Consider the following 12,560-nt stretch of genomic DNA (forward strand, 5'->3'; position numbering starts at 1 on the left):
TGTGATACACAGAATACAATGAGCTCCATTCACTAAAGCAGATCAAATGTGATATTTAGGTGAAAATGTAAATTCACTTTCACTTTATGCTGTATTTACCTCAAAAAGCAAAAACGGTAAATGCCACATAGCACAACATTAAAGTCAATTCACAGAAGTAAATAAATGAATGCGGTAATAGTGATCCAAGCATGGGATATTTAAGGAATGTGTTTTATTTTAACTGGGTGTTAAGAAACCGGCAGGTACTGTCATCCTTAGCAACCAGTAAACAACATGGTTGTTAAGGAGCAGGTGTCCACCGCGTCCTTAACAGCTCGTAACTGTTATGGTAGTTAAGGAGCGGGCAGCTGCCGTGTCCTTAACAATCATGAATCATCTACAGAATGTAAGCAAATGAATTGGCGGCATTTAAAAATTAAGAAAAATAACAGCATGGGGTCCCCCCTCCCCAATCCATACCAGGCCCTTTAGTCTGGTATAGATTTTAAGGGAAACCCCATGCTATTTTTTTTTTAATTGCGTGGGTCCCCCCAAAATCCATACCGGACCCTTATTTGAGCATGCAGCCCAGCAGGCCAGGAAAGGAGGGAGGAGGGAGTGCCCCCCTCCTGATGAATGATATCAGGCCACATGCCCTCAACATGCAGGAGTGCTTTGGAGCAGGGGGGCCCCCCCAAAGCACCTTGCCTCCATGTTGATGAGAACAAGGGCCTCTTCCCCACAACCCTGGCGGGGTGGTTGTGGAGATCTGCTGGTGGGGCTTATCAGAATCCGGAAGCCTCCTTTAACAAATGGGGCCCTCAAATCCCACCCCCCCATGTGAATGAGTATGATATATAGCACTCTTACTTATTCCCCAAAAAAGTGGTATAAGTTAGTAAAAAAAAAACAGCCAGTTTTTGACAAGTCCTTTATTCAACCCCCCAAAAAATTAATAAATGTCCCTAGAAGTAGAAGTCTGGAGTAGAATCATGATGAACACCCCGCTGAACGTAAAAAATAACCTGACCCACACTGACGCTTGGCTCCTTCCTAATGACAACTCCGCAGCCTCCCATCACTAAATAAAGTAAGTGACGGGGCCATTCAATGACATCACTGACTGACTCCACCCCCTTTTGACATCCATGTCATCCACCCAGCATGCCACGGTCAATGGGGGCCTAGTATGGATTAAGGACCCCATGCTGTTTTGCTTTTCTTAATTTTAAATGCTGACAATTCTCTTGTTTACATTCTACTGCCATTGGGGAATCCCGCTGACAGCAGATGACTCATGGTTGTTAAGAACATGGCAGCCACCCAATCCTTAACAACCATGACAGTTACTGGCTGTTAAGGATGCCAGCGGCAGACGACTCCTTAACAACCAACTCTTTACTGCTTGTTAAGGATGCTGGCTATAACCAGTGTAAAATGACCGCAAGCTTTAACTACTAAAGTACTGTATCACTTAATAAAATATCTTATGCGGTATTTTAGTAGCATTTTTTAGTAAATTGCAAAAAAATTGAAAAACGCTAAGCGGTATTTTACCGCAGTTCTTAAAACGGTACATACTGCTCAGTTCAGACAGTGAAAAAGTCTGACACATGCGGTATCCCCATACTCAGAAGGAGTAGCAGATTGTATTTTGGGGTGTCATTCTAAGTATGTCAATGCTGTGTGTGTGAGAAATATCTTATTAAAATGACATCTTTGTTTAAAAAAATATATATATAATTTTCTTTCCGCATTTTTCAAAAACGTGGTACAATTAAAGCGGTAGTAAACCCAGCCATAAAACAGTTTAATTTCCGGCACATGCCGGAAATGCAGCACTCCCATTGGTTGTGCTCTCAACCAAACTGTCAAACCATCCAATGGCTGGTGTCATAATTGATCACATGTGCAGCATCATGGCAGTTGTAGATTAAACAGAGTCAAAGATGGCAGCTTTCTTGGCTGAAAACAACAGGAGGGTTTACTTACACTTTAAGTCTTCAAAAGACTGACCATGCCTCTTAAAGAATACCTTGGGGTGTTTACTCTCACACTGGTGTCGTGTCCAAAGTCGTTTTGTGGGTCGTTACAGCAGCAGTCCGGTATAAGTTATTTTTGTAGGTATTTGAGTTGTTACACATAGCGCGGGTTTTATTCTATTTATATTGGTGACATAATTGCCCAAATCTGGGGATCAGGAGCCATTTCCACCCTTTACTCTCGGCTGGGGTTCTTTGTATCCATATAACAGATGTTCTACATGACTAAATCTGCCATCAATTTTACTGCAAAATCAAAGGGGCCAAAATGTCTCCCCCCCGAGCAGTAATATATTTCTATCCCCCTTGGTGGGAGTGGAGATGACCCCATCTATAAGGATATACAGTACATAGACAGCACAAGGCCGTGTTCACACTATGAGATCTTTTTCCCGAGTCTGCAGTTCCTCTGAGCTCCACAAGGTGGTGATCTCACCTCTATCCAGACAGGAAGTCTCTTTGGAATACAGACAGGAAGTGATGTCAGGTACAGACAGGAAGTTCCGGGTGAGAGGTGAGTCAGGAGGAAGTAGAGAGAAGACATTGCTGGAAGTGACAGCAGAGGAGGTAATAAGATCTTATTTTCTATTTACACCCAGTAACCCCCCGTCATGTCCGTCCTCTTCCTCCATAGTCACTGTGATGTCTTTTATCTCCAGCAGATGATGATACACACATATATAGTGTGGAAATGTAGAATATATTACAATGAGGGAATTTATGGTCTGTACCACGAGGGGAGTTATTGATGTCAGTAAATGTCGGTTCCAGACATTGTATGTGGGGGGAATGAAATGATAATTAAAGGTTGGGATTAGGGAAGATTTCTGTAAGATTTTACACAGGAATGATCAGCGCCCCTCCAGAGACACTATGATGAGTCTCACAATAGGAGTCTGAAAGGGACTGGATTTTTGGGGATGAGATGGTGAACCTGGAGGGGGGGGGGGGGGGGCAATTTTATCAAAAAAAGTCCCACCAACCACTGGAGTATCTGTGACCAGGACCCTGGTGGTGGATTAGCTCTTCTGCTCCTTATGCTGGTCTTCCCCATTTACTGCTATAGAGGTGTCTATTGCTTCACAGGCACCACAAACTCTGTGGGACTACAGAGCCCAGCACACCTATCATCTACAGCCGGGGTATTTCTGAGTAAGTGCTGCCAGGTTACCCCAGGAGTTGTCTGACACTTTGTTATCAGAAAGTTTTATTGGAACTATTGTGTTGTGGATTCAGATATTTTGTTCATAGTGCAAGCACTGCCCGAATATTTATTATTTGTAGATTAACTCAGAGCATTGAACAATGAACATTCTCTTCATTTTGTGTCCCTGATCACCTCCACACCAGTTATTGTGTCCCCGATCACCTCCACACCAGTTATTGTGTCCCCGATCACCACCACACCAGCTATTGTGTCCCCGATCATCTCCACACCAGTTATTGTGTCCCTGATCATCTCCACACCAGTTATTGTGTCCCTGATCACCTCCACACCAGTTATTGTGTCCCCGATCACCTCCACACCAGTTATTGTGTCCCCGATCACCTCCACACCAGTTATTGTGTCCCCGATCACCTCCACACCAGTTATTGTGTCCCTGATCACCACCACACCAGTTATTGTGTCCCCGATCACCTCCACACCAGTTATTGTGTCCCCGATCACCTCCACACCAGTTATTGTGTCCCCGATCACCTCCACACCAGTTATTGTGTCCCCGATCACCTCCACACCAGTTATTGTGTCCCCGATCACCTCCACACCAGTTATTGTGTCCCCGATCACCACCACACCAGTTATTGTGTCCCTGATCACCTCCACACCAGTTATTGTGTCCCTGATCATTTCCACACCAGCTATTGTGTCCCCGATCACCTCCACACCAGTTATTGTGTCCCTGATCATCACCACACCAGTTATTGTGTCCCCGAACACCTCCACACCAGTTATTGTGTCCCCGATCACCTCCACACCAGCTATTGTGTCCCCGATCACCTCCACACCAGTTATTGTGTCCCCGATCACCTCCACACCAGTTATTGTGTCCCCGATCACCTCCACACCAGTTATTGTGTCCCCGATCACCTCCACACCAGTTATTGTGTCCCCGATCACCTCCACACCAGTTATTGTGTCCCTGATCACCACCACACCAGTTATTGTGTCCCCGATCACCTCCACACCAGTTATTGTGTCCCCGATCACCTCCACACCAGTTATTGTGTCCCCCGATCACCTCCACACCAGTTATTGTGTCCCTGATCATCACCACACCAGTTATTGTGTCCCCGATCACCTCCACACCAGTTATTGTGTCCCTGATCACCACCACACCAGTTATTGTGTCCCCGATCACCTCCACACCAGTTATTGTGTCCCTGATCACCACCACACCAGTTATTGTGTCCCCGATCACCTCCACACCAGTTATTGTGTCCCCGATCACCTCCACACCAGTTATTGTGTCCCCGATCACCTCCACACCAGTTATTGTGTCCCCGATCACCTCCACACCAGTTATTGTGTCCCCGATCACCTCCACACCAGTTATTGTGTCCCCGATCACCACCACACCAGTTATTGTGTCCCTGATCACCTCCACACCAGTTATTGTGTCCCTGATCATTTCCACACCAGCTATTGTGTCCCCGATCACCTCCACACCAGTTATTGTGTCCCTGATCATCACCACACCAGTTATTGTGTCCCCGAACACCTCCACACCAGTTATTGTGTCCCCGATCACCTCCACACCAGCTATTGTGTCCCCGATCACCTCCACACCAGTTATTGTGTCCCCGATCACCTCCACACCAGTTATTGTGTCCCCGATCACCTCCACACCAGTTATTGTGTCCCCGATCACCTCCACACCAGTTATTGTGTCCCCGATCACCTCCACACCAGTTATTGTGTCCCTGATCACCACCACACCAGTTATTGTGTCCCCGATCACCTCCACACCAGTTATTGTGTCCCCGATCACCTCCACACCAGTTATTGTGTCCCCCGATCACCTCCACACCAGTTATTGTGTCCCCGATCACCTCCACACCAGTTATTGTGTCCCCGATCACCTCCACACCAGTTATTGTGTCCCCGATCACCTCCACACCAGTTATTGTGTCCCTGATCACCACCACACCAGTTATTGTGTCCCCGATCACCTCCACACCAGTTATTGTGTCCCCGATCACCTCCACACCAGTTATTGTGTCCCCGATCACCTCCACACCAGTTATTGTGTCCCCGATCACCTCCACACCAGTTATTGTGTCCCCGATCACCTCCACACCAGTTATTGTGTCCCCGATCACCACCACACCAGTTATTGTGTCCCTGATCACCTCCACACCAGTTATTGTGTCCCTGATCATTTCCACACCAGCTATTGTGTCCCCGATCACCTCCACACCAGTTATTGTGTCCCTGATCATCACCACACCAGTTATTGTGTCCCCGAACACCTCCACACCAGTTATTGTGTCCCCGATCACTTCCACACCAGCTATTGTGTCCCCGATCACCTCCACACCAGTTATTGTGTCCCCGATCACCTCCACACCAGTTATTGTGTCCCCGATCACCTCCACACCAGTTATTGTGTCCCCGATCACCTCCACACCAGTTATTGTGTCCCCGATCACCTCCACACCAGTTATTGTGTCCCTGATCACCTCCACACCAGTTATTGTGTCCCTGATCAACTCCACACCAGCTATTGTGTCCCTGATCACCTCCACACCAGTTATTGTGTCCCTGATCACCTCCACACCAGTTATTGTGTCCCCGATCACCTCCACACCAGTTATTGTGTCCCCGATCACCTCCACACCAGTTATTGTGTCCCTGATCACCTCCACACCAGTTATTGTGTCCCTGATCAACTCCACACCAGCTATTGTGTCCCTGATCACCTCCACACCAGTTATTGTGTCCCCGATCACCTCCACACCAGCTATTGTGTCCCCGATCACCTCCACACCAGTTATTGTGTCCCCGATCACCTCCACACCAGTTATTGTGTCCCCGATCACCTCCACACCAGTTATTGTGTCCCCGATCACCTCCACACCAGTTATTGTGTCCCCGATCACCTCCACACCAGTTATTGTGTCCCTGATCACCTCCACACCAGTTATTGTGTCCCTGATCAACTCCACACCAGCTATTGTGTCCCTGATCACCTCCACACCAGTTATTGTGTCCCTGATCACCTCCACACCAGTTATTGTGTCCCTGATCACCTCCACACCAGCTATTGTGTCCCCGATCACCTCCACACCAGTTATTGTGTCCCTGATCACCTCCACACCAGTTATTGTGTCCCCGATCACCTCCACACCAGTTATTGTGTCCCCGATCACCTCCACACCAGTTATTGTGTCCCCGATCACCTCCACACCAGTTATTGTGTCCCCGATCACCTCCACACCAGTTATTGTGTCCCCGATCACCTCCACACCAGTTATTGTGTCCCCGATCAACTCCACACCAGCTATTGTGTCCCTGATCACCTCCACACCAGTTATTGTGTCCCTGATCACCTCCACACCAGTTATTGTGTCCCTGATCACCTCCACACCAGTTATTGTGTCCCTGATCACCTCCACACCAGCTATTGTGTCCCCGATCACCTCCACACCAGTTATTGTGTCCCCGATCACCTCCACACCAGTTATTGTGTCCCCGATCACCTCCACACCAGTTATTGTGTCCCCGATCACCTCCACACCAGTTATTGTGTCCCCGATCACCTCCACACCAGTTATTGTGTCCCCGATCACCTCCACACCAGTTATTGTGTCCCCGATCACCTCCACACCAGTTATTGTGTCCCCGATCACCTCCACACCAGTTATTGTGTCCCCGATCACCTCCACACCAGTTATTGTGTCCCCGATCACCTCCACACCAGTTATTGTGTCCCTGATCACCTCCACACCAGTTATTGTGTCCCCGATCACCTCCACACCAGTTATTGTGTCCCTGATCACCTCCACACCAGTTATTGTGTCCCTGATCACCTCCACACCAGCTATTGTGTCCCTAATCACCTCCACACCAGTGCAGTGTTGCCCCTGACTGCCACCTGTACCTACCCTGACCTGTTTATTGACTGCATTTCTGTCTGCTGCCTGAAAACATCCTTTGTCTGCTTGTTGACCGTATCTCTGCCTGCATTCTGAACTGACCCATCTGCACATCCCACACACTACATTCCTGCAAGACACCACACCGGTGAACATGACATTCATGGGGGCAGCCATGTACCCATAGACCAGGCTTGCTTGGCTTATAGGAACTGGGACTGCTATAGGTGATGCTATACTAAGCTATATTCCCTGATCACTGGTTCAGAGGTGACCATTACACTACATTGGCCTTTACACAATTTGTTGATTTGTGTGATACACAGAATACAATGAGCTCCATTCACTAAAGCAGATCAAATGTGATATTTAGGTGAAAATGTAAATTCACTTTCACTTTATGCTGTATTTACCTCAAAAAGCAAAAACGGTAAATGCCACATAGCACAACATTAAAGTCAATTCACAGAAGTAAATAAATGAATGCGGTAATAGTGATCCAAGCATGGGATATTTAAGGAATGTGTTTTATTTTAACTGGGTGTTAAGAAACCGGCAGGTACTGTCATCCTTAGCAACCAGTAAACAACATGGTTGTTAAGGAGCAGGTGTCCACCGCGTCCTTAACAGCTCGTAACTGTTATGGTAGTTAAGGAGCGGGCAGCTGCCGTGTCCTTAACAATCATGAATCATCTACAGAATGTAAGCAAATGAATTGGCGGCATTTAAAAATTAAGAAAAATAACAGCATGGGGTCCCCCCTCCCCAATCCATACCAGGCCCTTTAGTCTGGTATAGATTTTAAGGGAAACCCCATGCTATTTTTTTTTTAATTGCGTGGGTCCCCCCAAAATCCATACCGGACCCTTATTTGAGCATGCAGCCCAGCAGGCCAGGAAAGGAGGGAGGAGGGAGTGCCCCCCTCCTGATGAATGATATCAGGCCACATGCCCTCAACATGCAGGAGTGCTTTGGAGCAGGGGGGCCCCCCCAAAGCACCTTGCCTCCATGTTGATGAGAACAAGGGCCTCTTCCCCACAACCCTGGCGGGGTGGTTGTGGAGATCTGCTGGTGGGGCTTATCAGAATCCGGAAGCCTCCTTTAACAAATGGGGCCCTCAAATCCCACCCCCCCATGTGAATGAGTATGATATATAGCACTCTTACTTATTCCCCAAAAAAGTGGTATAAGTTAGTAAAAAAAAAACAGCCAGTTTTTGACAAGTCCTTTATTCAACCCCCCAAAAAATTAATAAATGTCCCTAGAAGTAGAAGTCTGGAGTAGAATCATGATGAACACCCCGCTGAACGTAAAAAATAACCTGACCCACACTGACGCTTGGCTCCCACCTAATGACAACTCCGCAGCCTCCCATCACTAAATAAAGTAAGTGACGGGGCCATTCAGTGACATGACTGACTGACTCCACCCCCTTTTGACATCCATGTCATCCACCCAGCATGCCACGGTCAATGGGGGCCTAGTATGGATTAAGGACCCCATGCTGTTTTGCTTTTCTTAATTTTAAATGCTGACAATTCTCTTGTTTACATTCTACTGCCATTGGGGAATCCCGCTGACAGCAGATGACTCATGGTTGTTAAGAACATGGCAGCCACCCAATCCTTAACAACCATGACAGTTACTGGCTGTTAAGGATGCCAGCGGCAGACGACTCCTTAACAACCAACTCTTTACTGCTTGTTAAGGATGCTGGCTATAACCAGTGTAAAATGACCGCAAGCTTTAACTACTAAAGTACTGTATCACTTAATAAAATATCTTATGCGGTATTTTAGTAGCATTTTTTAGTAAATTGCAAAAAAATTGAAAAACGCTAAGCGGTATTTTACCGCAGTTCTTAAAACGGTACATACTGCTCAGTTCAGACAGTGAAAAAGTCTGACACATGTGGTATCACCATACTCAGAAGGAGTAGCAGATTGTATTTTGGGGTGTCATTCTAAGTATGTCAATGCTGTGTGTGTGAGAAATATCTTATTAAAATGACATCTTTGTTTAAAAAAATATATATATAATTTTCTTTCCGCATTTTTCAAAAACGTGGTACAATTAAAGCGGTAGTAAACCCAGCCATAAAACAGTTTAATTTCCGGCACGTGCCGGAAATGCAGCACTCCCATTGGTTGTGCTCTCAACCAAACTGTCAAACCATCCAATGGCTGGTGTCATAATTGATCACATGTGCAGCATCATGGCAGTTGTAGATTAAACAGAGTCAAAGATGGCAGCTTTCTTGGCTGAAAACAACAGGAGGGTTTACTTACACTTTAAGTCTTCAAAAGACTGACCATGCCTCTTAAAGAATACCTTGGGGTGTTTACTCTCCAAAGTCGTTTTGTGGGTGTTTCTAGTGTCCTGGTGCTCAATGGCCTTCAAAAATGTGATAGTTAGTCAGGAAATTAGATGTGTCATTTATGTACCTAGAACTCCAGAAGGTGCTCCTTGGATTTGTGTTGGCAGGCTGTGAAAAAGTCTCCCACATGTGGTATCACCATACTCATAAAAGGTAGCAGAATGCGTTTTGGGATGTAAGTCTAGGTATAGCCATGCTGTGTGTTAGAAATATCTTATTATTTAATAACTTTGTGTAAGAAAAACGACATTTTCATTTTCTTTCCTGCATTTTCAAAAAACTTGTGACCAATAATGACATTTTCAAAAAGCTCCATATGCTTTTCAGAAAATATCTGGGAGTGTTTACTTTCCAAAATTAGGTAATTTTGTTGGTGTTTCCACTGGCCTGGTGCTCCAGGGTCTCCAAAAATGTGATAGGTAGTCAGGAAATTAGATGCGTAATTTATGCTCCTTAAAAAAACCAAAGGTGCTCTTTAGATTTTGGGTCCCTCTATGCATCTAGGCTGTGAAACCATCTCACACATGTGATACCCTCATATTTGGGAGGCATAGACTGTGTTTTGGGGTGTAATTCTAATGCTCCGTACACACAATCGGACTTTCTGACAACAAAACTGTGGAATTTTGTTCAAAGGTTGTTGGCTCCAACTTGTCTTTCATACACACGGTCACACAAATGTTGGCCAACAATTACGAACGTAGTGATGTACTAGACGTACTACATGGGTTTTCAGCTCTTTAGCGCCACCCTTTGGGCTCCTACAGCTAATTTTGTGTTAGTAGAAGTTTGGGGAGTGTTGATTCGCACTTTTCTTTTTGTGTTTTTTATTTTGCGCTATTATTATTAATATTATTCTTGATATCACTTGAAAAAAAGCCTTGGAAAATTAGTTTGCAATAACTCCATCAGTATCGCCATCAAAGCAGCTTCATTATTATCCCATTAAAGAAGAAAAGAATTGTGCGCTGCATGAATGTTAATTCTCCATTATGAATGCTAGTTTACAAGACCGGCCGCTTTTGCTTCTGAGCATGCATGGACTTTTGTGCACGGACTTGTGTACACACGATCGGACAACAAAGTTTTGTTGGTGGAAAATTTGAGAACCTTGCTAGCCAACATTTGTTGGCGGAAAGTCCGACAGCAAATGTTCGATGGAGCATACACACGGTCGGACTTTCCGACAACAAGCTCACATCCAACATTTCCCATCGGTAAAACCGACCGTGTGTACGCGGCATTAGTATGCCTATGCTGTGTTGCTAATAACCTGCTTCTCGCACTTTCTGAAAAGAAAAAAAAAAATCCTCATTTAAAACAATCAGAAATTGTGACAAAAAAATTACAGCTTCAAAAAACTCTCCATACCTCCTGCCTACTTTCCAAAAAGGGGGTCATTTGGGGGGATATTTATACCGCCCTGGCATTTTAGGGCTTCAAGGAAATGAGATAGTCAGTACATCAGGATTGATCAATTTTTAGATACATCTCGTTTGTGGACTCTACAACTTTCCTAGAGACTAAATAATATACAACAATTTGGGTTATTTTTTACCAAAGAAATGTATCAGAATACAGTTTGGCTTAAATTTATGAAGACTTTTATTTACAAAATTTTATAACAGAAAAAAGTTTTTAGTTTATATAGCAAAAACTAAAAACTTGGGGATTAAATAACACCAAAAGAAAGCTCTCTCTGTCTGAAAAATAAAATACATTTCATTTGGGTACAGTGTTGAATGAATGAGTAATTGTCATTCAAGGTGTGAGAGCGCTGAAAGCTGAACATTGGCCTGGGCAGGAGGGGGGTAAAAGTGTCTGGTATTGAGGTGGTTAAATGTACAGCAACCCTCCTATTACCCCCCTCACATCCACATCCTATTATTATGTGACCAATACCATCCAAATAATTCTTACTTTCTCGTCTAATTTGTTTATTATTTTTTAAATACCGTATATACTCGAGTATAAGCCAAGTTTTTCAGCATATTTTTTTGTGCTGAAAATGCCCCCCTCGGCTTATACTCGAGTCAGGTTATCTGCCGCCCTGTCAGTATTGATGCGGAGGGAAGGAAAGCCATATTACGCCGTACACTGTCCCCTCCAATTCACAGCAGGACTGTGTGTATAGGAAGTCTGCGCCGTCCCGCCTCCTCCTCGTCACGGACGGACAAGGAGGAGGCGGGACAGCGCAGACTTCCTATACACACAGCCCTGCTGTGAATCGGAGGGGACAATGTACGGCGTAATATGGCTTTCCTTCCCTCCGCATCAATACTGACACGGCGGATAAGGTACATGGGCACAGTGAGGCTGCTTATGGGCACAGTGAAGCTTGCAATGGGCACAGTGAGGCATGCAATGGGCACAGTGAGGCATGCAGTGGGTACAGTGAGGCATGCAGTGGGCACAGTGAGGCATGCAATGGGCACAGTGAGACTTGCAATGGGCACAGTGAGACTTGCAATGGGCACAGTGAGACATGCAATGGGCACAGTGAGACTTGCAATGGGCACAGTGAGACATGCAATGGGCACAGTGAGGCTTGCAATGGGCACAGTGAGGCTGAAAATGGGCACAGTGAGGCTGCAGATGGGCATTGTTGACCCTCTTTTCCACTTACAGTAGCTGCTGCATTCTCACCCTAGGCTTATACTTGAGTCAATACGTTTTCCCAGTTTTTTGTGGTAAAATTAGGTGCCTCGGCTTATATTTGGGTCGGCTTATACTCGAGTATATACGGTAACAAAGGTTTAGCAAATTGAGTACATATATGGGTGGCAGTACAATATTCAAATAGCAATAGAGCTAAACATATACATTTATGAACAGGATAAGTATATAACAATGTAAAAATGTAATGAGTAGAGCAACAAATAAACCAATAAAGTATTACATCGAAAGCATTATAAAATTCTATTCTATTCTATTGGGTCACTTTGCAAGAGCAGTGATAAGGAGATCATTCTAATAGGTATATATTAAACACAGAAGAGATAATCTGTTTATAAGTACCACACGATATGAAAAGAAAGGTAGAAAACTAAAAATAGGACTAG

The 12,560-nt window shown here is 45.2% G+C and overlaps 2 protein-coding genes across 3 annotated transcripts in view; one reads left to right on the top strand and one right to left on the bottom strand.

Moving 5' to 3' along the window:
- Positions 1-12,560, bottom strand: part of LOC141121646 (uncharacterized) — a 142,302-nt gene that overhangs the window by 19,686 nt on the left and 110,056 nt on the right. The gene's annotated exons all lie outside the window — the stretch shown is intronic.
- Positions 2,520-12,560, top strand: part of LOC141121645 (uncharacterized) — an 83,063-nt gene continuing 73,022 nt past the window's right edge. For both annotated transcript variants that reach the window (XM_073611316.1, XM_073611315.1), the window contains exon 1: positions 2,520-2,591. The gene's annotated coding sequence lies outside the window, so the exon portion shown is untranslated. The remainder of the gene's footprint in view (positions 2,592-12,560) is intronic.

Source organism: Aquarana catesbeiana, unplaced genomic scaffold (assembly GCF_042186555.1).
Source record: "Aquarana catesbeiana isolate 2022-GZ unplaced genomic scaffold, ASM4218655v1 unanchor228, whole genome shotgun sequence".
Classification (NCBI taxonomy): Eukaryota; Metazoa; Chordata; class Amphibia; order Anura; family Ranidae; genus Aquarana; species Aquarana catesbeiana.